The sequence below is a fragment of the Orycteropus afer genome, unplaced genomic scaffold, assembly GCF_000298275.1.
Source record: "Orycteropus afer afer isolate SDZICR_OR568_19922 unplaced genomic scaffold, OryAfe1.0 scaffold00053, whole genome shotgun sequence".
In the NCBI taxonomy this organism is placed as follows: Eukaryota; Metazoa; Chordata; class Mammalia; order Tubulidentata; family Orycteropodidae; genus Orycteropus; species Orycteropus afer.
In genome coordinates this window covers 2,330,233-2,355,192 of record NW_006921640.1, presented here as the reverse complement: position 1 = coordinate 2,355,192, position 24,960 = coordinate 2,330,233, and the positions used below count along the sequence as shown (strand labels likewise).

Sequence of the window (24,960 nt, the reverse complement as noted above, 5' to 3'; positions counted from 1 at the left end):
TGATAGTCTGTTCCACAGTCAGCCCCTGGCCTTGTTCTGACTAATGATATTGAGTTCTCCATAGTCTGTTACCCAGATGTAATTGATTTTATTCCTGTGTATTCCATCCAGCGAGGTCAATGTGCATAGTCATCATTTATGTTTTTGAAAAAGGTTATTTGCAATAAGTATGTCATTGGTCTTGCAAAATTCTATCATGCATTCTCCAGCATTTTTTTTCTATCACAAAGCCATATTTTCCAACTACCAATCCTTTTGTTTCCAACTTTCACATGCCAATCACTAGTAGTTATCAATGCATCTTGAATGCATGTTTCATCAATTTCAGACTGCAGAAAATTAGGTGAAAAATCTTCCATCAATTCATCTTTTGCTTCAGTGGTAGGAGATAAATTTGAAGTCTTATTAACTGGTCTTCCTTGTAGTTGTATGAATATTATCCTATCACTGACAGTGTTGTACTTCAGGATAGATCTTGAAATGTTCTTTTTGGTGATGAATGCAATGCCATTCTTCTTCAATTTGTCATTTCAAGCATGGTACATCATATGCTTGTCCAATTCAAAATGGCCAACACCAGTCCATTTCAGCTCACAAGTGCCTAAGATATCGATCTTTATCTGTTTCATTTCATTTTTGATGGATTCCGATTTGCCTAGATTCATACTTTGTACATTTCATGATCTGATTATTAAAGGATATTTGCAGCTATTTCTTCTTATTTTGAGCTGTGCCACATCAGCAAATGAAGCTCCTGAAAGCTTTATTCCATCCACTTCATTCAGGTCAACTCTACTTTGAGGAGGCAGCTCTTCCCTAGTTATATTTTGAGTGTCTTTCAACCTGAGAGGCTCATCTTCCAGTGCTATATCAGACAGTGTTTCACTGCTATTCATAAGGTTTTCACTGGACAGTTTTTTCAAAAGTAGATCACCAGGTCCTCTTTCCTAGTCTGTCTTAGTCTGGAAGCTCCACTAAAACCTGTCTACTGTGGATGCCCCTGCTGATACTTGAAATGCCAGTGGCATAACTTCCAGAAACACAGCAACACTCAAGCCACCACAGTACATCATATTGACAGACAAGTTGTGGGCTCTAGCTATAATCAGGCCCAATACCAGGACACAGTTTGCAGATGAAAGTGGCAGTAAGCAGCATTGCAGGCTCTGGCCTATGAGACACAGCTTCCTGAGGCTGTAGGGCCCGTAACCTCAACAGTCCCCAGCTGACTCTGCAACACAGCCCTTGGAAGCATAGGCTAACGTGGTTAATTGGTTCCAACCTTCGGCTGAGAGTACCAGTATTGATTTGGCACCCATGAGGCTCAGAAGTTGTGACCTATAAGAATGCTTTATTTCCTTATAAGCTTGAACCCAGAAAAGAACTCGATTGGAGGTCATAGTGCTCACTTCCCAGCTGGGCTGAAGGATGGCAGAAAACCAGTGGGTTATAAATAGTGGAGGTGCAACCACCGAGAAATCAATGGAAATGAGGGAAACGGCTGTCTTCCCCAAAGCAGGGCATAGTATGCTTCTCTAGGGAAGTGCCAGGTCCAATCAGAGCAGATGACAAAAGACATGGTCCATATTCTCCTGTACCCTGTTCACAGTCCTCTCACCTATCTAAGAAGAGTTTGCATCTGCCCTGGAAGATGGAGACTTATAGGGTGCGGATTGGCTGAGAGGACTTCAAACAAAAACCTACGGAGTGGGGTTTGGGTTGTTGGTGGAGCCAGATGCTGGCCAGAGTTAATGTGATTTAATGCAGGAAGCTGAAATCATGTGAATGCTATACATACAGAAATCCAACCCATTCTCCTGACTTTCATCCATCCTTACAGGAAGAAACTCATCCATCCATTCATCCAAATATCTATCTAGTCATACAAAAATCCATTCAACAAATAAGAACTGAGTACCTCGTATGTGCCAGGTCCTCTATTATCACCTTGTGACCTCACCTGTGAAATGATGATAGTTCTACCTGTGCTTCACAGGGTATTTGTCAAATTCAAAGGTGAAAATGAATGCCAATATGTTTGCAGCCTGTGAAGTGTTATACATGTAATAGTGAGTTGTGGCTTTGACAGATGGAAGCCCTTCCAGTACTTCTAACACAGGAACATCTCCAGTCCCTAAAGAGACTCTTATCTGTACCTTGGTCCTCCCACGGGGCCCTTGATTGGCATATATGGCCTAGTTTAGCAGGCCAACTTTGTATTATAAAGGTCTTTTCCTAAACTGAGGGTTTAGCATATATTTTTGAGGTCTTTAAAGAAGTATGTCCTTCCAAATACTTGCTGTATAACCTTAGGTAGGTCTATCAACCTCTCTGTGCCTTGGTTTCCTCATCTGTAAAATGAGGATAATAATAGTAGCTATTGCATAGGGCTGTTGTGAGGATCAGAGAAGATCATATATGTGAAGTGGTTAGAAGAGTAGCTGGCACATAAGTGTTATTTAAGGGCTAACTACTTAGGCTGTTGATGTAATCTACTACTGGGAAATGATGAGTTGGAGCTAACTTTTTACAAAGAGACCTTAGGGAGCCTACTGGACAAATGCTTCTGGCTTTAAAACACATCAAGCAATATCCTCCCAAGCCTTAACACACTTCCATATAACAGCTTCCTTAGGGAGGAGACTAAGTCCTTTTATGTAAACTCTGACCAAAGATTCTGTGTCCTAAGACACTGTAGCCTCTGAGACAGGATATTAGAGGTCGCACAGAGGAAGACGCACCCCTCTCTTCTTCTTCCAACAATCAGGTGGCTGAAAAGATTGGATTTTTTATTGTGATAGAGGGAGAACAAGGATGCAGCTAAAGTGATGATTGGCGAGAGTTTCTGAGATCTGTTATATTCCATCAGTTTAAGAATGCTCTTAGTATATCAATCCATGGATAGAAGTACTGCCTTATTTAAGTAATGGTTTCTACTCATAACATGCACATAAATTAATAGTTTTTCTTTCTTTAGAGCCCCCCTCCAAAAAACAAAAACAAAACAAACACCCAAACCCACTACCATTGAGTCGATTCCAACTCATAGTGACCCTATAGAGCCCAGCTCAATTTATAGTGGCTTCTAACCTTCTGTTCATTTCTACAAAAAAAAAAAAAAAAAGCTGCCCCAGCTCAAAGACAGTAAAAGGAAACAGTGTCCAAGGGCCCAGAGTCATAAAAGATCCCAAGAGCTCCAAAGAACGTGGAGATTTTGTTTTTAAGCATATCAGTATTCTGGTGCCATGGTGCTTAAGGCATTTGACTGCCAACCAGAAGGTTGGTGGTTCAAACCCATCAGCCACTATGTGGAAGGAAGACGAGGCAATCTACTTCCATAAAGATCTACCTCCTTAGAAACCCCATGAGCTATGAGTCAGAATCAACTTGAAGGCAGTGGGTTTAGTTTTTGGTTTATATATTCTTGGCATCATTGTACCTGTTTTTCCAAAGAACATCCAATCAAAAAGTTTCAAATCTTCCCTCCTCACTTTATTGCTTCATTCCACTACGCCAAGACAGACCTAACCTGTAGATATACAAATGTGATAAGACACAATCCTATCCTTAAAGAACTCTTATTGTTATTAGCTGTTGTTGAGTTGACCCCTGACTCAGCAACCCCAGACACAACAGAATGAAATGCTGCCTAGTCTTACACCAGCCCCATGATCAGCTGTGGATTGGACTACTGTGGGGCAGGGAATTACTTAATATAGCCATTATAACCATAGTTTTTGTGACTTCTGCACAATGACTGGCTGGGATTATACAAATAAGGTGCCTAGTGACACAGAGCCTAAGGCATTTGACAGCTAACCAGAAGGTTGGCAGTTCAAACCCACCAGCTTCTCCATGGAAGGAAGATGAGGTAATCTACTGCTATAAAGATTTGCCACGTTGGACACCCAAAGAGAGTCACTATGAGTCAGAATTGACTCAATGGCAGCATTTTTTTGGTTTTGTTTGTTTGTTTGTTTGTTCTTTTAGTGGCCCACCAAGGGGACTGGATAGCTTGCTACTAATGCAAATAGGGTGTATGAAACCGGTCATGGTTAAGATTGTGTGTGACCTTGGCTGGGCCATGATTTTCAGTGATTTGGCAGTTATGTAATGATGTGATGTCCTTAATTTTGTGATGTGTTCTAAATCCTAGCCTCTATCCCTGTGGTTATGGCCATGTTTGAGAGTGAATTGACCATTATGTTAAGGAGTTTTGGTGATGCAGTGATCAAGGCATTTGGCTGCTAACCAAAAGTTGGTAGTTCAATCCCACCAGCTGTTCTATGGGAGAAAAATGAGGCAGTCTGCTTCTGTAAAGATTTGTCACCTTGGAAGTCCTGTGGGGCAGTTCTACTCTGTTCTATAGGGTTACTATGAGTTGGAATGGACTCAATGGCAGTGGGTTTAGTTTTTTGGTTTGTCCATTAAGTTAATGAGGCAGGATTAGTGTGGGATGTATCTTGAGTCATTGCCTTACTAGTGCATGTTACTCAAGTCACCACCCTTACCACACTTATTCAAGTCATTCGCTTACTTGAGTCATGCCTTTTATGTTACAAGAGGTAGAAGAAGAATTAGGAGTAGAGCATATCTTTTGGACCTGGGATCCTGGTACTAAGAACCTCCTAGACCCAGAAGACAGGGAGCTGTAACACTGGAGATGGTGGAAGATGATGAGAAGTGGTGCAAGTGAAGCAAAGAACCAGCAGCAGCAGAACCAGGGGCCCAGCATGAAATGGTATGGTGGGCTTCCCAGCACATGGAGCAAGGTGGCTACAGTGATGTGCCAACCCACAGGGCAAAAGAGCCAGCCACCTTTGGGCAGGAGGTTTGTTGGTGAGTATGGTGCCTCTGGACACTTGGCAGGGTTAGACTCATGGACCCACAGAGTGAGAGAGCTGAGTGGCTTTGGGTCAAGGCTTATTGGTGGAATGAGGTGTCCCAGGCTCTTTTCAGGGAAGCTAAAGAGTTTTGTAACACCTGCCTGATCAGGGCAGAGGCCAGGCCCAGAGGCCAAAGTGTTGAGTGTTACAGAGAGGCCTGCCTGTGAGCATGACTGAGAAGAGGTTGTCCTGACTGAAGAACTATATCCTAAGTTGTTTCTGATCCTGAATACTTCACTAACAAACCCCAAAGCTGTGAATATCATCTGTGAGTTCTGTGGAGCCATTGCAACAAATTATCAAACCAGCAGAGAAGTAGAGAGTGTATGAGAAGGACAGCTATGTCAGAATTAGAAAAAGGCTGGAGAGAGGAGGTTTGTCTGACCTCTGCTTCACAGGGTTATTGATGCTGGTGGTCATTCTTCCTCCTTCCCCTCATGAAGTTAGAAGAGGTCAGAGGCCACACCCACATCATTTTTACAATTGCTTTGATCCACAGGGTTTTCATAGGGTGGTTTTTTGGAAGTAGATTGCCAGGCTTTCCTTCCTAGTCCATTTTATTCCGAAAGCTCTGAAGAAATCTGTTTAGCATCATAGCAACATGCAAGTCTCCACTAACAGATGGGTCAAGGATCTCTTCGGGTAAAGCATACATCCTCGCTTCATCCCCTTGAACTTGATTTTGCTCCATAGAAACCACCTTTCTTCTGCCTATCTTCCTTACAACTATCATCACTGGCTGGTACTGACTCACTGGCTTTTGTGTTCCCAACAGGTGTGCTAAGCATCTGCCTCCAGCTGAGCACTGGACTAGATGCTGAAGAAAACAAAGGAAATTAAACAAAATCCCTGGCCTTAAGGACTTCACAGTCCATTGGGGAATTTTTTAAAAAATATATAACCAAAATAGCCCTGTGCTTGAAAGTTTTCAATCCACAGGGAGTGTGGTGTCTAAGACAGAATTGGTCCATCTCTAAAAGAAGTCCAGCCCTTCCCATTCATATGACTATTACATGTAATAAACAGTTGTGTAGAAACAGAAGAGGAATTTGTGGCCAATAGCACAAAAACAGTCCAAAAAAGGAGCTGTAGGGCAATGTTCCCTTGAGCGATTTTGGGAAACGCCCATGGGTCATGAACCATGTCTGATGTCCTGCAGCATCTTTGCATGCAGATGCAGATATCCATGCTTTGTCTTCAGTAGAACCAAAACTCTCTTGCTGATAAGAAATGACAAGATGATTCCATTGGGACCAAAGCAGAGGGTCCACTCCAAGTGGGGGGGACATGTCATAACACACGTCTCAAATACCAGAAGTTTCACCTTGAATAAAGTGTAAAGGATAAAGCCTGAGTGCCAAAATCCCAAACTAAGTCATAAATCAAGGAATTATGTGGACAGAGGGAGCAGAGAAGAATTCATGTACTTGCATGTGGATTATTTTATTCAATCCTTACATCTATGGTAGAGAGAGCCTCCAGGCAGGAAGCAGAAAGCCAGGGCTGATAGCGGATACAGGTAAGGGAAGAGAGAGCCCTCAGGCAGGAAGTGAGAAGCCAGGGCAGACAACCAGAACACGTAGGGGGAAGGCCAGGAAGTAGGAGGAGCAGTTTTAGAACAGCTAAGGGAGACTAACTTCTCTGTCAGTTTGTCCTACTGTGGTGGCTTGTTTGTCGCTGTGAGGCTGGAGGCTGTGCCACTAGTGTTTTGAATGCCAGCAGGGTTGCCTGTGGTGGACGGGTTTCAGCAGAGCTTCCAGACTGAGACAGACTTGGAAGAAGGAAGAAGCCATTCACTTCTCAAAGAATTGGCCAGGAAAAACCTTATGAATAGCCTTGAAAACATTGTCTGATACAGTGGTGGAAGATGAGCCCTTCAGGTCAGAAGGCACTCAAAATACCACTGGGAAAGAACTGCCACATCAGAATAGAACCAACCATAATGATATGGATAAAGCAGAGTTTCTGACACCTCCATTTGCTGATGTGGCACAACTCAAAATGAGTAGAAACAGCCACAAACATCCATTAATAATCAGAACATGGAATGTATGAAGTATGAATCTAGAAAAATTGGAAGTTGTCAAAAATGAAATGGAATGCAGAAAGATTAATATCCAAGGCATTTGTGAGCTGAAATGGACTGGTCTTGGCATTTTGAATCAGACAACCAGATGATCTACTATGCTGGGAATGACAAGTTGAAGAGGAATGGTGTGGCATTCATCATCACAAAGAATGTTTCTTTGTTTCCTTAAGTACAGTGCTGTCAGTGATAGGATGCTAACCAGAAGGCTGGCGGTTCAAACCCACCAGCCATTCCTCGGAAGGAAGGTTGGGCAATCCTACTTCCGTAGTGATACTGCCTCGGAAACCCAAGGAGGGGTCGCTATGAGTCGGGGCCGACTCGACGGCACATAACAACAACAACAACAAGGAAGGCCAGTTAATATGACTATTATTTGAATTTATGCACCAACCACCAAAGCCAAAGATGAGGATATTGAAGACTTTTACTAACTTCTGCAGTCTGAAATTGAGCAAATATGCAATCAAGATGTGCTGATTATCACTGGTGACTGGAATGCAAAAGTTGGAAACAAAGAAGAATCATCAGTAGTTGGAAAATTTGGCCTCGGTGACAGAAATAATGCTGGAGATCACATGATAGAATTTTGCAAGACCAATGACTTATTCATTGCAAATATCTTTTTCAACAACACAAACGGCAGCTATACATGTGGACTTCGCCAGATGGATTACCCAAGAATCAGACTAATTACATCTGTGGCAAAAGGCAATGGCAAAGCTCAATATCTTCAGCCAAAACAAGGCCAGGAGCTGACTGTGGAACAGACTGTCAATTGTTCATACACAAGTTCAAGTTGAAGTTTAAAACAATTAAAACAAGTACATGAGAGCCAAAACATGACTTGGAATATATCCCTCCTGAATTTAGAGACCATCTAAAGAATAGCTTTGATGCATTGAACACCAATGACTGAACACCAGAGGAATTGTGGAATGACATCAAGAGCATCATCATCCATGAAGAAAGCAAATGGTCATTAAAAAAGACAGGACAGGAAGAAAAGACCAAAATGGATGTCAGAAGGGACTCTGAAACTTGCCCTTGAGTGGAGAGTAGCTAAAGCAAATGGAAGAGATGACAAGATAAAAGAGCTGAACAGAAGATTTCAAAGGGCAACTCAAGAAGGCAAAGTCAATTATTATAATGAAACATGAAAAGACCTGGAGTTAGAAAACCAAAAGGGAAGAACATGCTCTTATGAAGCTGAAAGAACTGAAGAAAAAATTTAAGCCTCAAGGTGCAATGTTGAAAGATTCTACAGGAAAAATATTGAATGATGCAGGAAACATCAAAAGAAGATGGAAGGAATACACAGAGTTACTGTACCAAAAAGAATTGGTGAATGTTCCTCCATTTCAGGAGGTGGTATATGAGCAAGACCCAATGGTATTGAAGGAAAAAGTCAAAGCTGAACTGAAGGAATTGGCAAAAAACAAACCTCCAGGAACTGACAGAATACCCATTGAGATGTGTCAACAAACAGATACCACACTGAAGGCACTCATTTGGCTATGCCAAGAGATTTGGAAGACAGCTACCTGGCCAACTGACTGGAAGAGACCCATATTTGTACCCATTCCAAAGAAAGGTGATCCCACAGAATGTGGAAACTATCATTAATATCGCATGCAATTAAAATCTTACTGAAGATAATTCAAAAACAGTTGTAGCAGTATATTGACAGAGAACTTCCAGAAATGCAAGCTGGATTCAGAAGAGGATGTAGAATGACGGATATCATTGCTGATGTCAGATGGATCTTGGCTCAAAGCAAAGAATACCAGAAAGATATTTACTTATGTTTAATTGACTATGCAAAACTTTTGATTTTGTGGATCATAACAAATTATAGATAACGTTGAGAAGAATTTGAATTCTAGAACACTTAATTGTGCTCATGAGGAACCTGTACATAGACAAGGAGGCTGCTGTTCAAACAGAACAAGGGGACACTGCATGGTTTAAAATCAAGAAGGGAGTGCGTCAGGGTTGTATCCGTTCACCTTACTTAATCAATCTGTATGCCGAGCTAATAATCCGAGAAGCTGGACTATATGAAGAAAAATGTGGCATCAGGATTGGAGAAAGAATCATTAACAACCTGTGATACACTGACAATACAACTTAGCTCGCTAAATGTGAGGATGACTTGAAGCACTTACTGATGAAGATTGAAGACTACAATCTGCAGTATGGATTACACCTCAATATAAAGAAAACAAAAATTCTCACAACTAGACCAAAAAGCAGCATCATGATAAATGAAGAAAAGATTGAAATTGTCAAAGACTTCATATAACTTGCTTCTACAATCATTGGCAATGGAAGTAGCAGTCAAGATATCAGATGACATATAGCACTGGGCAAATCAGCTATAAAAGAGCTCTTTCAAGTGCTGAAGAGCAAAAATAACTCCTTGAGGACTAAGGTGTGCCTGACACAAGTCATGGTATTTTCAACCCCCTCCTATGCATGTGAGAGCTGGACAATGAATAAGGAAGACCAAAGAAGAGTCAATGCTTTTGAGTTGTGGTGTTGGCAAAGAATGCTGACATTACCATGGACTGCTAAAAGAACTAACAAATCCATTCTGGATGAAGTGCAGCCAGAATGCTCCTTGGAAGTGAGAATGGCCAGACTGCATTTCACCTATATTGGTCATGTTGTAAGGAGTGACCCTGTAGAAAGATATCATGCTTGGTAAAGTGGAGGGTCAATGAAAAAGGGGAAGGTCCTCAACAAGATGGATTGACACAGTGGCTACAACGATGGGTTCAGGTATAGCAAGGATCGTGGCACAGGACCTCATAGTGTTTCGTTCTGCTGTACAAAGGGTCATTATGAGTCAGAGCTGATTCAACAGCACCTAACAACAGCAACGTTACTCCCATTTTACAGAGGCAAAAACTGAGGCTCAGAGAAGTTATCTTGCCAAGGCCCTGAGCTGATAAGTGGTATAACCAGGATTAAGACCCAAGTTTTTTATTCCTAAGGGCTTGGACTTTTTCAGTTATATCATGTGGCCTACAAAAATAGATAATTCCCATTTCGATAGCTATATTTTTTATCAATATTTAACTCATCAGGCACCTCTTAAAACACTCTCAGTGTCCTACACACTGCCATAGAGTGGGATCCCACTCATAGTGACCCCTCCTTCGGTTTCCGAGGCGGTATCACTATGGAAGTAGATTGCCCAGTCTTCCTTCCAAGAAGTGGCTGGTGGTTCAAACCCACCAGTCAAATGCCTTAGGCACTATGCCACCTGAGCTCCTCTCAGTGTCCTAGGTTGAGCTAAACATCTGTAACCTGAGGCCAAGATTTGGGCTCCTGAGAGGAAGAAGCTCCATTCACTGCTTTCCAGGCACACAGGAAATAAATGTCACTTCCTGCCGTCCCTATCCGTCTGCAGTCATGTTGGTGCTGACTGTACAGTGTTCCCAGTTACCCTGCTGAGACAATTTCAGCTCCAATTTGTTCAGACCTCAGACCAAAGGCTCAGTCTCAGCCTCTGATGTGCTGAACAAAAACCAGAGACAGGAACTTGTCTCAATCAGTGCCACAGGGCCAACTGTGAGAAAGTGCAGGGGCGGGATGGTCGCCGCCCGCCCTTCGCTCGCGCCTGAGGCTGCCCTAGTTTCTCTTCCGGCAGATCCCCGCCTGCCAGGTCGGCGCGTTCCTTTCTAACCCGCTTCGCTGCTGCGAGACCGCGCCGGCGACCCCGCAGCCCTCGCGGGTGGCAGGTGCCGCCTCCGAGGCGATTGCACTGGCCCTTGTCACCGCCCGGGGGCGTTGCTCGCAGACAAAGCGTGCACTGGAATTACGTGCATATCCCTGATCCCATTCTGATCACATTGTTGTTGGGGTGCTTTTCAAGCCCCACCAGGTGATCTGAAGCTGATGGTCCATAGGCCACAGTTTGAAAAACATTGTCCTGGAACTCTGGGTCTGGCGGGTGGATGGGGGAGGGGAGGGGGGGCTCCTGTAGGTGAGATTACTTTCTAAAGAGATGCTTTCTATTTTAGAATCTAAGATTGTTCCTTTAGATAAAGACTGTGGAGGGGGGGCCTAAAGATCTCCTCTTTCACCTTTCTATTTCTGGTTGAGGAAACTGGCAACCAGAGAAGGATCTATCCTTTCGATATATTGTAAAGCAGGTTTTCTGTTACTGTTTCCCAAAGGCACCTGCTCCACAAGCTGTTTGTGCCCTCCCGCAGCTGAAAGCTTCCGCTCTGCCTCTCAACTACCAGGTTCTCTGACTGGATCTCTCTTAAAGGATGTATGTCTTGTCTAGAGTGTATTTTAACTACTAAAGCACGTTGTCTTTCTTCAGGAAGCTAGGTTGGATTCCTAAAGACCCCTGTGGTGGGAAAATTCACAGAAGAATAACTTAAAACCGTACAGGAAGAATAAGATGGGGAGAAACATGATCATAAATGAACCCATGAAAATCCTTAAAAATATTTCTTCATATACATTATAACATCACATAGATAGCCCTAGGCCAAAGACATTTTACAAATCTTAAATTAGTAATAAAAGATAACGTATAGTTAATTTCTAAATTCCACCCTTGGTCCATAGAAGGTATTTGAGAATTTCCTCCCCCACTATTTCAAAGAAATGTTAATAAATTATTTTTGCACTGTTGCAGACAACATGTCTATCAAGAGGTGTGTGTGTGTATGTACGTGTGTGTCTGATTTTCTATCCAAATGTTTACTCCCTTTCTGATTTCATGAACTTTGGGTTGCTGACTCCTGCCCTCCAACCCCATCCCCTGGGACTCAGGCCCATGGGACATGCCACCAGTCCTTCTCGTGCACCTCTCACCTCTCTCCCTCATAACTGTTCTAAGCTTGGGAATTCTTTCTCTTAGCTGTCTTTATTCTCCCAGAAGTGATTTACTGTAAAGCTAACAAAGCTAAAGCTTCAGGGCCCCTCACTTGCACAGGCTCTTTCCAAGGCCCTAACTCAAATTTGTATGCTTGGGCCCCAAAATTGTAAAAGATTCAGGCTCTACAAAACTTGGATCCACCTCCATCTCTCCCCAGATTTAACTGCAGATCCTTTCTATTCCTGCTCAGCCATCACTCCTTCCCATACCCCCATCTCCAACACAACCCCTTTTTAGTCCCCAGACCCCAGCATACTCTTTTTCTAAATATTCTAAACAGAATGGATTCGCAGTTTGTATTCATCCATGCAACAAATATTTACTGAATGACTGCTGTGTTCCAAGCACTATTCTAGACAGACTGAAACCCCTCCCTATGTGGAACTTATATTCTAGCTGACATTCACATAAAGCTATATTTCATTCTTGATACTAATAGAAAAGGCATTCATTTATTCATTCATGTATTTAACACATATTTACTGAGCTTCTTCCATGTGTCATACTATATCCGACACCCGGGGTACACCATGAACAAAACAAAGATCTGTGCTTTGTGGCACCTACACAGAGGGAGATTAACTCTAAACTGAAAATTCCAGAATTTTACCTAAACGTGTTTTGGAAAAGAATTGCTGTCATTATTTTTTCTTTACTTCTGGAATGTAAGTGCCTTGAAAGTCCTCTATCCCAGAGGCCAGCACAGTGCCTAAAGCAGAAGATACTAAGAAATAATTTGTTGGATAAATGAATGAACAAACTCTTGTTGAAGAACAGTTGCCAAAGATACCTGCAGCTGTCAGCAGGAAGAGTGACTAGTGTTTTTCACAGAACAATTCTGTTTCTTCCTTGGTAAATTCCCATGTGTATCAAACAAAGAACTGGTTATGTAGGGGTGATTGTCCAATCCTCGGTCAACCATAGGGATGGCACAAGACTAGATAGCGTTTTGTTCCATTGTGCATGGGGTCATCATGGGGTGGGACCTGGCTCAATGGCAGGTAATAACTGTGACAGGATGAAGGTATGCTATCCGCTCACTAGAGGTGGGATGAGGAAAATGACCCTAGCACCAGGCAGTCCCCTTGGGTTTTGTCCCAGAAAGGCTCTCTACAAGGAGCCCAAGAGGTCTCAATTCTTCTTTCTATGAAGTTATGACTTCCCAACTTCCAGAGTAGCCTTAGACAAATAACTCTCCCTACTTCCCTCATCTTTCAATAACTGCCCATTGTATGATGCAAACATTCAGAACCGTGTAAGAGAAGCAAGGCTTTGTAAAGGGGAAAACATACACTGTAGCTGAGACCGGCTTTGAAGTCAGACAGATCTGGCTTTGAACTAGACTCTGACACTACCCAGCTAGTGACCTTGGATAAATTACCCAACCTATGAGCTTCTTCCTCATCAGTGAAATGGGGCTATAATAGAATTTATGTTGTAGGGTTGCTCTGAGGAGTAAATAAAATAATTTATGTAAAATGCTTAGTAAAATGCCTGGTATATATGAGCATTCAACAAGTGGTAGCCCTTACTCTTGTTATCACTATTATTATCATAAATTCAGATAGTGTTACCAACCAAATATCTGATTGCCTTTAGCCTCTTTTCTATTTCTTAATCATTTAAGAACTTCATCTATTCCTCTGCCAGTGTTATCACCACTCTGTCCATGAGGCCAGACCACCATGGCTTCTTTGAGGCTCCATTCCCATTGCCTGCTAAAAAGTGCCTCCTCTATTAACCCCCATGGAAGACTAAAAGAGCCAGAGTCACAAATAAGATGTAAAAGGAAGTCTAGAATTGTCCCCTGTGAAGAATACACTACAGATGAACAAATGGTTGCAAAGTGTGGGAGCTTTGAGCTCTAGGAACTTCCAGAACTGGCCTGTCCCTTTTCCTCCCAGGTTTGCAGACATGTCATGGGTTATGGCAGTAACTGTGGCTGGTCCAGCCACATAGTCACCATTAAGCTAGCTCAAAACCTGCTTCCTATAGTGGTTGTCTTTGAATCCCTGTGGTTTCCAGTAACCAAAGCTCACAAGAGGAGCCAAGAAGTCAGATCTCCTATGGAAGATGTCTCTGAAGTGAACAGGAAGAAGAAGTAAGTGCTCCAACCTCTACAAGGCAGTGGAGCTGCTTGGAGTGTGTCACATGGTAACATAAGCCAAAAAAAAAAAAAAAAAACAAACAAGGGATCTCTGGTGGCGTAGTGCCTAAGGCATTTGACTGCTAACCAGAAGGCTGGCGTTTCAAACCCCCCCAGCCACTCCTCAGAAGGAAGGTTAGGCAATCTACTTCCGTAGTGATATCACCTCAGAAACCCATGGAGGGATCTCTATGAGAGAATTTATTTCATCAGAAGTTCAAATGTCTGTGAGAAATTTCCACATACTTTTGTTCCTGCGACATCTCCCAAATGCAAGCTTGTCTGCTGGAACCCTGTGCTCAACCTGCCAGATTCATGTCTACATGAATAAAAACTTCAATTCAATGGATACATTTGATGTTCCTGCTGCCTTTCAACACATTTTTAAATAATCTGACTTTAGACCCTTTTCTTTATAATATGCTTTTCTTCCAAAAAGAACAGATACCTTTGATTGATGGAGTCCATTCAAATAAGGCCTATTGAATACCTATTAGGGCCAGCTGAGAGCTAGTCACCTGGGGTGCAAGGAGGGGTTGGCAGGAAGATAGAAAGATGATGAAGACATGGTCTTTTCCTTCAAAGAAGCTTAGAGGAGAGACAGACATTTATATAACTAATCAATCCTAATGCATGCCAGACTTGGTAAGTACACCAACAAAGGTGAACACAAATTGCTTCCAAGAACAAAAAACAAATTCTTGTGTTTGCATGGACCTGTGATTGCAAGTTTGTGAATTCATGATTTAGAATTTACAATTCTATATACAATTATAGTGCATGAAATAAAGCTCTTGATCTAATAATCCTAATGCATTCTAGATAGAGTGTGACTGGATGAGTAATTAGTGGAGCTCTGGGGTGTGATATTATTATCCCCACTTGTAGAAGGAAGAACATAAACTGTGAACAATATCATTAATATCACACACAAGTAAAGTTTTGCTGAACATAATTCAAAAACAGTTGTAGCAGTATATCGACAGGGAACTGACAGAAATTCAAGCTGGATTCAGAAGAGGAAGTGGGAAGAGGAATATCTTTGCTGATATTACATGGATCTTGGCTAAAAGCAGAGAATACTAGAAACATGTTTACTTGTGTTTTATTGATTATGCGAAGACATTTAACTTTGTGGATTATAACAAATTGTAGATAACATTAGGAAGAGTGAGAATTCTGGAACACTTTATTGTGCTCATGAGGAACCTGTTCATAGATCAAGAGGCAGTCTTTTGAACAAAACAAGGAGATGCTGCATGGTTTAAAATCAAGGATGGTGTGCATCAGGGTTGTATACTTTCACCATACTTATTCTATCTGTATACTGAACAAATAATCCAGGAAGCTGGAGTATATGAAGAAAAACATGGCATCGGGATTGAAGGAAGACTTAACAACCTGTGAGATGCAGATGGCACAACCTTGCTGGCTGAAAGTGAAGAGAACTTGAAACACAGAGAGCAAAGAGGACTTGAAGCACTTACTGATGAAGATCAAAGTACAGATTACACCTGAACATAAAGACAGTGAAAATCCTCACAACTGGACCAATAAGCAACTTCTTGATAAATGGAGAATAGAGTGAGTTGTCGAGAATTTCATTTTACTAGGATTCACAATCAATGCCCATGGAAACAGCAGTCAAGAAATCAAATAACATGGCACATTACATTGGGCAAATCTGCTGCAAAAGACTTCTTTAAAGTGTTAAAAATGCAAAGATGTCACTTTGAAGATTAAATTATGCCAGATTCAATACATGCTATTTCCAATAGTCTGATGTATGTGCAAAGCTGAACATTGAATACGGAAGATTAAAGAAGAATTGATGCCTTTGAATTGTGAGGTTGGTGAAGAATATTAAATATACCATGTAGTACCAGAAGAATGAACAACTCTGTCTTGGAAGAAATACAGCAAGAATGCTCCTTGGACAGGAGGATGGTGAGACTTCATCTCACATACTTTGGACATGTCATCAGGAGTGATCAGTACCTGGAGGAGATCATGTTCGGTAAAATAGGGGGTCAGCAAAAATGAGGAAGACCCTCAATGAGATGGATTAACACAGTGTATTCAACAATGGGCTCAAGTAAAGCAACAATTGTGAGGATGGTGCAGGACTGGGCAGTGTTTCATTCTGTTGCACATAGGATCACTATGAGGAAGAACTGACTCAATGGCACCTAACAATGACATATTTATATTTGTCATACTCTGGTCGCTTGGGTGTGGCTATGAGGCTGGATGCTATGGCACTAGTATCTCAAGTGCCAGCAGGATCTCTCATGGTGGACAAGTTTCAGACATCATATTGCACTGGGTGAATCTGCTGCAAAAGACCTCCATAAAGTGTTGAAGAGCAAAGATGTCACTTTGAAGACTAAGGTGCACCTAACCCAAGCCATGGTATTTTCAGTCACCTCATATGCATGTGAAAACTGGACAATGAATAAGGAAGACTGCAGAAGAATTGAAACCTTTGAATTGTGGTGTTGGCAAAAAAAAACTGAAAATACCATGGACCACCAGAAGAACAAATAAATCTATGCTGGATGAAGGGCAGCCAGAATCCTCCTTAGAAGCGAGAATGGCCAGACTTCGTCTCACCTACTTTGGTCATGTGGTCAGACCAAATTATGCTGTTCTCTGAAGAAGGATATAATACTTGGTAAAGTAGAGGGTCAGAGAAAAAGGGGAAGACCCTCAACGAGATGGACAGAATAGCAAGTATTATGAGGTTGCCACAGGACCATTCTGCTGTACATTCGGTCATTATGAGTCAGAAATGACTCAGTGGCACCTAACAACAACAACCTCATCAAAGAATTACCATAAATAATTCAAATAGCTCATAAATAATTTTTTATATTGAATACATGTTTAAATGATAATAGTTTATTTATACTGATTAAATTATATACATACACACATACATACATAATTTAAATTAATTTAACCTGTTTCTTTTTCCTTTTTTTTTTTAATGTGGCATTTGTGGTTCCCATTGTATTTCTATTGGACAGCACTGATCTACAGCATTCATATCCACTTCATCATTTAATTCCTACAACAATTCTATAAAGTAGGTTTAGCCCCATTTTAAGGACAAGGTAACTGAGGCTCAGAGAAGCAGTGACTTGTCCCAGGTCCCACTGCACTAGGCTTCAGCAACTCCCTAAGACAATGACTGTCTTAGATAAGCAGCTTAAAGGTTTGTGGCAAAACAAAGGCCAACACAATCCATGAAACCAAATTTTCTTTTCCCAGTCCATACAAACCCAGGTTTGAAGTGTTCCTCTGCTATTTACTGGCTATGTGCCCTTGAACCAGTTACCTTGCTTTCTTTCCACCTGCTTCCCCATAATACCATAGCACCTCCCTGACATGGTTGTGGTAAGAATGGGGAAGGGAAAAAAAAAAAAATCATGCATAATACGGCTTAGCAAACAGCCTGACTCATACATAGTAGGCGTTCAACAAATGTGAACAATCATCATTATATCATGTCTCCTGAAAAACAACCCCTTCATCCAGTGCCTTCTCTGTTCAAGGTCCACAGAAACAGCTCCTGAGGTAGGGCTGGAAGCCTCCTCCTGTTCAGTGCCCTCCCGCAAGGCCTGCCACACACCTGGCTGCTCCCCTCTCTCTCTGTACTATGGTTGTTGTTGTTGTTGTTGTTGTTATGTCCCGTCGAGTCGGCCCCGACTCATAGCGACCCCTCCTTGGGTTTCCGAGGCAGTATCACTATGGAAGTAGGATTGCCCAACCTTCCTTCCAAGGAAGGGTTTGAACCGCCAGCCTTATGGTTAGCAGTCAAGTGCTTTAGCCACTATGCTACCAGAGCTCCTGTGGTTAATCCCCCGTTAGTGCTGGTACCAAGCACAGTATCATGAGCTCCTCAGGGCAGAGGTATACCTTACTTCATGCCCTGCCTGTGCCTGACATCACAGCCCCTGCACAGAGTCAATACTCAAATGATTTCTTAACTAATTCATTATCTGAAATAAAGATGGGCTTCTGCACAGTCACACGGCTTTTGAAGAGCTGAATACCACATTACTTCTTGTTTTTAGGAGCTCCACCTTTGTGCCCTCTGTCTGCAGAGCCCAGACTGCAGCCATCCAATCTCACCTGGGCTCCCACGGATCCCTAACATAGCATTTAGCACTCAGTGTGTGTACATTCATGCTTTAATAATAATTCTAGCTCTCGGCAAACTCTCAACACAAGCCAAGCACTGAGCAAACTCTTTCTATGTATTATCTCACTAATCCTCACAGCAATCCTATGAAGTAGGCACTATCATTACCTCCTTTTACATATGTGAAAACTGAGGCACAGACACTTTCATGGCTTGTCCAAAATCACATTACAGGTGAGTGGTAGACGTGAGATTTGAACCCTGCCTAAGAAGAGTCCCCGGGTGGTGCAAAGGATTAACTCAAAGCCCAGTGTTACCTCAAAAGAAAGGCCTGGTGACCCGCTTCTGAAAAATCACCACTGAAAACTCTATGGAACATATTTCTCTACTGCCTAACAGTTATTTCTCAAAGCCCTGGTCTGTGCTACTTTCTGGTATGGGTCTCTCTATCCTACTCAGCTGAGAGCAAGGTAAGGGCCAGGGCCATGCCTCACTCACCTGGCAATGCCCTGCCCCTGTGCCCTGGTGCCTCACTGTGGCAGATGTCAAGGAATGCTGGCTGAGGGGAGACTCTCAGCCCTCAATGATCCCTCCCAGTCCTATGTCACTAGCACTATCTGGTCGCTTTCTTCCAATGTGAGCAGTCCCCAAGAATCCAGCCCTGACTCTCAGCCATCCTCTTCACATCCCTCCTTCCCAGCCTCCTTCACCCTCAGGACCTCAGGTTTCCTTCTGGGCTGATGACCCACATCCAACCTGGCCTGTGTGAAGACCTCCATCTCTTTTTATCTTAAAACAGCATCAATACTTGTCCCTTTAAAAACCAACCAAAAAACAAACCCCCTGCCATCGAGTCAATTCTTACTCAGAACGTCTTTGTTATTGTTGCTTTTGCTGTTGGGTACCACTGAGTCTATTCCAAGTCTAAGTGACCCTATATGACAGAATAGAATTGTCTTATGGGGTTTTCTTGGCTGTATTCTTTATGGAAGCACATGGCCAGGTCTTTCTTCTACAAAGCTGCTGGATGGGTTCAAACTGTCAACCTGTTGGTTAGCAGACAAATAATCAACTATTGTGCCATCAGGGCTCCTTTAAAGACACTTATTCACCACCAAATACACCATGTGAAAACATGATCTCTTTGTCTCCCCTGGTCAAACCATCCCCATCCTAATTCCATTGCTGTGGCATTTCTACTTGCCTCTTTGTCAATTATCCAAAACCTAGCACTCTCTACCTCTTCTCTCTTACTCAAATTGTTGTTGTTGTAGGTGCCACCAAGTCAGTCTCAACTCATAGCAACCTTTTGTGTAACAGAATGAAATGCTGCTCAGTCTTGTGCCATCCTTGCAATCATTGTTGCTTGAGCCCACTGTTGCAACTACTGGGTCAATCCAGTAGTTCTTTAAGGCTGATCCTCTACTTTACCAAGCATGATGCCCTTCTCCAGGGACTGGTCTCTCCTAATAACATACAAAGTACATAAGATGAAGTCCCACCATCCTCACTTCTAAGGTGCATTCTGGTTATACTTCTTCCAAGTCAGATTTATTGGCTCTTCTGGCAGTCCATGGTATATTCAGTATTCTTTGCCAACACCATTATTCAAATACTCAAATTACCACCTCTAAATTTTTTCTTCAAAATTTCCTTTCCACCCTTGCTCCATTTTTCTGGTTCAAGTTCTTTGTCATCCACATTGGAACAGTTGTGCTAGTCAAACCAGGCTCTACACCTCCAGTCTCCCTTTATCCAAATCCATCCCACACATTAATCTGTAAAAATTAGTTCTATCCAAAACACCCACATCACTCCAGAACATGCTATAGCTTTTCACTGCTCACTCTTTAAGTCCCCTCTTTATTCAGTATTCATAGTCTGCAATAATCTACATCTGTACCCTGATAGTCCCAGTTCTCTCTGTATAGATCCCTGCTCCAGCCAGCTCTCTCTCTCTCTTCTTTGCCCCAGCTAGGCTCATTTCCATCTCTGAGTGGCTTCACATATTGCCCTCTCCCTGGGAATGCCCTTGTTCCTTCTTTTCCATCTGGATAGCAACAGTTTTTCCAGATTGGGCCCAAATCCAGCCACACCAGTATTCTGGCTCTGATAATGTCTTCTCATCAAACTGCTGGCCTGGTAGTACCTGGGCCTCTTGTGCACGAATAGGATACCCTACAATAAGAGGTTACCCAGCAATCCTCAGATTGCATACCTCAGATCAAGTTGAATGTTTAAAATAATGCTGTGACAATCCTTAGTAAAATATAACCTTCTTCTTGAGAAATATGATACATGGCTTGAATGACAGCTCACTGTCAATGATCCCCAATTAATAGGTCCCCTACAACCTGAGATCTTATGAGTCAGAGGGATGTCCCTGGGGTACAGCCACTCAGTTAATGTCCTTATAGTTGTGATGACAGGACCAGATTCCCCAAGAACAGCCTCCTGCAGAGGCAAACCCTGCTAAATGCTTCAGATGACTCACAGCATGGTAGTACCCTCACCCCTGCCAACCAGTCTTATCAACAATCTTCTAGGTGTAGGAGGATGGGGATGCTGTGAAATGAAACCTTCCTATGTTAATGCCCTTTCTGAAAGGCCCCAAGTGAAGAGACCAACCAGATAAATCTTCTCTTCAGATCCATCATCAAGTACATATGTCGCTACCACTTGATAAATGTGAGCCATGTGCCAGGCCCTATATTAAGTGCTCTATGTACTATCTCATTTAGCAATTAATTATTAAAGCAACCTTATGAAGTAGGTGGTATTGTAACCACTTTTAAAATTAGAATTGAGATTTGAAAAGGTCACATAGCTAGTAAAGGTCAGAGTTGGCATAGTGGACACTTGTTGGCTATCTCCCTGGCTCATGATGAATCTTTCTCTGTAACTGCCCTCCCTCTATTCATAGGCGTGGGCTCTGCCAGCCTTGTTTGAGATGACCCCATCCAGCAGCCTCTGTTGATCAAACCAGAGATGGACTCCTGACTCAAGCTGGGCCAATTAGAATTTGAAATTGGGTAAGAAAGGAGAGAGGAAATGCCAAGAGAAGAGAATGAGAGCTACAGCAGCAACTAGAGATAGATAGAGCGAGAGATACTTGCCTGGGTTCCTTTGGACTTCCATCTTCTCATCCATGGTGATCCTAAGGCCCAGCTACATACATTCTTGTCTTGGAGTTCATGAGATTCTTTCTTTGGGCTTGTGCTAGCTCAATGGGTTTCTGTTACATATAGAAGCAATATGGTCTAAAGCAGGCATGACTATAGCATTGGTGCTTTCAGTCTAATGCAAAGCTGCAAAGACAGGGGTACTTAGCTCAGGATAGTTGGGGCCTACCCTGTAAGGATACTCAAGGGGACTGGCCATGAAAAAAATAACAGTGAGGTTGTGAGGGTCTAGGAAATGAGCTCAGGAAAGCAAAGACTCAGGGTGTCTTAGTTATCTAGCACTGCTATAACATAAATACCACAAGTGAGTGTCATTAAGAAAGAGAAATTTATCTTCTCATAGTTCAGGAGGCAAGCAGTGCAGATTCAGGGCCCTGGCTCTAGGCAAAGGCTTTCTTTCTGTGCCAGCTCAGGGGAAGATCCTTGTTCTGTTGCTCCTTAGCAATGTTCATGTGATGTCGCCATCTATCTTCCCCCATCTCTTTCTTTCTTGCTTATTTAATCTCTTTTATATCTCAAAGGAGATTGACTAAAACACACCTTACCATAATAGTGTCTCCTTAAAATAACAAAGAAAACCCATTCCCAAGTGGGAACCACCACATGGATTAGGATTTGCAACATACATTTTGGGGGAACACAATTCAATTCATAACACAGGAACACTTAGCAATGGTCTGTCACCACCCAAAGGGCTGTACATAGTGAAGTGTGTGTGTGTGTGTTGTGTATGTGTGTGTTTTACACTAAGCTGGGCCAGAGACCAGAGGTAAGACAATGGGTACAGGTTTCACCCAGGCGGATTTCAGCATAATGGAGAGAAGAACCTTGTTTGAAAGTTCAAATTTGGCTCAAATGCCACTTCTTCCTCCAAACCTATCCTAACTTTCTCTGGGTAAAATGAACCTTACAAGTGAAGCTAGCACTATATCCCTGCTTTTGAATCTGTCCATCTCACTTTCACTCCTGTACTAGATTGGAAATTGATAGAGGCAGAATCCATGCCTGATTTATTTTTACAGGCCCATAGGACCCAGCCTAGTATCTAGGCTTTGAAACAAAAGTCTTGAAGGAAATTTATTGAATGAGCACACAGTGGGACCCCAATAGGAAGCACTTGTCCTGCCAAAGCTGTTTTCAAGCAGGTATATAGCCTACTCAGGACTTCAGAGAAGGGGTCCCCTGGCTGAGTAGGTGACTGGCTCCATCACCCCTGAGGTTCAGCACAACTCCTGGATCCTAGGGCTCTGGGGCCCCTTTAGAAGAATCATGCTTGTGCTCATCTAGTTTTTCTTTTGCTTTCATTACAAGTTGGCACTAGAAGTAGGGCTGAGAGCCAGATTAGCGACGAAAGCTGTCAAAAAATATCTCCCCTCCAGAAAAAGCCAGGGAAAACAACATCTTGGTGGGTTTTTCCAGGGGAAGAAAAAGTGAAATAGTCTTTTTTTGCTTTCTATGTGTTGCCCTAAAATGGCAGTTTTGCAGAGAGAAAACATATTTTTCCTCAGCAAAGCTGTTTGTGGTGTGAAAGATGGAGTATGTGTGCTGAGCACAAAGACACAAATTGGCCTGAGGCTCAGCTACGCACGCTATTTTCACAGGCATTTAGGTTGGGGAGGAGAAAGAAAAAAAATCTTTGTTTTGTGAAAATGGAAAGAAAAAAAAACATTGGCCTGCATCAAATTCAAGCCCGACGTCCAGTTTGAAGAAAGCCAGTGATAAAGATGAGCTGGATGGAGGAATGAATGCTGAGTGAGCCAGAACACTACTTGTGCTCTCCAGGCTCTGCAGAAAGGTGCAGGCTCACTCCAGACAGCAGGGCAACTTGGTAGCTGGTCCATCTGCAGACCTAGAGCCCAGGGTCTTCTCTGAGGCATGGCCAGGACAGGAGACCCTCAAAGCCCTGCTGTATTCTGCTCTCATAGGACCTTCTTTACAAGGCTCTTAAAAAGATGGAAGGAAGTAATGCCTGTAAAAGCACTGGCACAATCCCTGGCCCCTAGTGAGCACTGACGAGCTATAGTGGCTTTGCTGGTATTGGTGATGATAATGAAGGTAGTGGTGATGATGACGGAGATGATCATGATGATAATGATGGTGATAGTGAAGATGATGATGCCTCCTGCCTTGTCCACTGTGAGCACTGCCCCATAGCCCCTTTCCTCTCTTCACAGCTCTGCCAGGCCTCAGACTTAGAGGGAGCCTGCCTCAAAGTCTCCCTGGACTATCGTTATTCAAAGGTAGTCAGAGAATCACCTGCGTCAGAAAAGTACCCAGATGTGTGTGAATTATGCAGATCACCAGGCCCATCCCAGATTGTGGCCCTCTTTAGGAGACCGAGAAATATACATTTTAAACAAACTCCCCAGGTAGTTCTTATGTACATTAAAAGTGGAGAACCACACAACTATTCCAGCTCCCTCATTTTACAACTAAGGAAGCTGAGTCCTGGAGAGGAACTGTTTGGCTGGTCAGTGAGAGCAGAGCCAGGGCTAGCACCAGATCCTCAAAGTCCCAGGAAAGTGCTTTTGTCATCCCCTACAATTTTCATCCACTCCACAGTTCTGAATAGAGTGCCAACTTCTGTAGTATGATAGTACCCTCACAGGGTCCAGGACAAAAAAAAAAAAAAACGGTTGGACAAAATGCTTGCCTTCAAGCAGCATACAATCTGGGTGGAGAGATAAAAGAATACACAGGAAGGACTCAGGGATTTCAGATAATAAGCTAGTGGGCAAGCTGAAGGGAGACACAGAAGGTGTCAATGATTGGGGGAGATGGCCTGTAGGAGGAAGAGCTTTAACTGGAGCTTTGAAGGATGAGCAGAATTTAGCTAAGCAACAAGAGAAAGGCACTGTACACAGAGAAAACAGCATAACAAAAGGCACAAAGGTGAAGGACATTTATGGGAGACAGAAAAAAACCTCTTCTTGTCTACAGCTCCAGGTAAAATGGGAGCTCTGGTGGCATAGTGCCTAAGGCATTTAACTGCTAACTAGAAGCCTGGCTGTTCAAACCCACCAGCCACTCCTCGGAAGGAAGGTTGGGCAATCTGCTTCCGTAGTGATATTGCATCCTATCTTCCATAGCGATATAGGTAAAATGGTGCAACGAGGGACAAGGCTGGGGGAGTCAGAGAATACAGGGTCCATTTGTCAGCCACCACCACTCGTCTGTCAGTTCATCTGTCTCAAGCTGAAAGAACTGAAAGAAAAAATTCAAGTCTCAAGTTGCAATATTGAAGGACTCTATGGGCAAAATATTGAATGATGCAGGAAGCATCAAAAGAAAGTGTAAGGAATACAGAGTCACTGTACCAAAAAGAGCTGGTCAATTTCAGGAGGTAGCATATGATCAAGAATCTATGGTATTTAGGGAAGAAGTCCAAGTCTCACTGAAGGCACTGGTGAAAAACATGCTCCAGATATTGACAGAATACCCATTGAGATATTTCAACAAATGGATGCAATGCTGGAAACACTCACTTGTCTATGCCAAGAAATTTAGAAAACAGATCCCTGGTTAACTGATTGGCAGAGATCCATATTTGTGCCCATTCCAGAGAAAGGTAATCTAAAAGAATGAAGAAACTATAGGACAATATTATTAC

The 24,960-nt window shown here is 42.7% G+C and overlaps 1 protein-coding gene across 1 annotated transcript in view; it reads right to left on the bottom strand.

Moving 5' to 3' along the window:
* The window catches only part of XKR6 (XK related 6), a 539,410-nt gene that overhangs the window by 199,619 nt on the left and 314,831 nt on the right, over nucleotides 1-24,960 (bottom strand). The gene's annotated exons all lie outside the window — the stretch shown is intronic.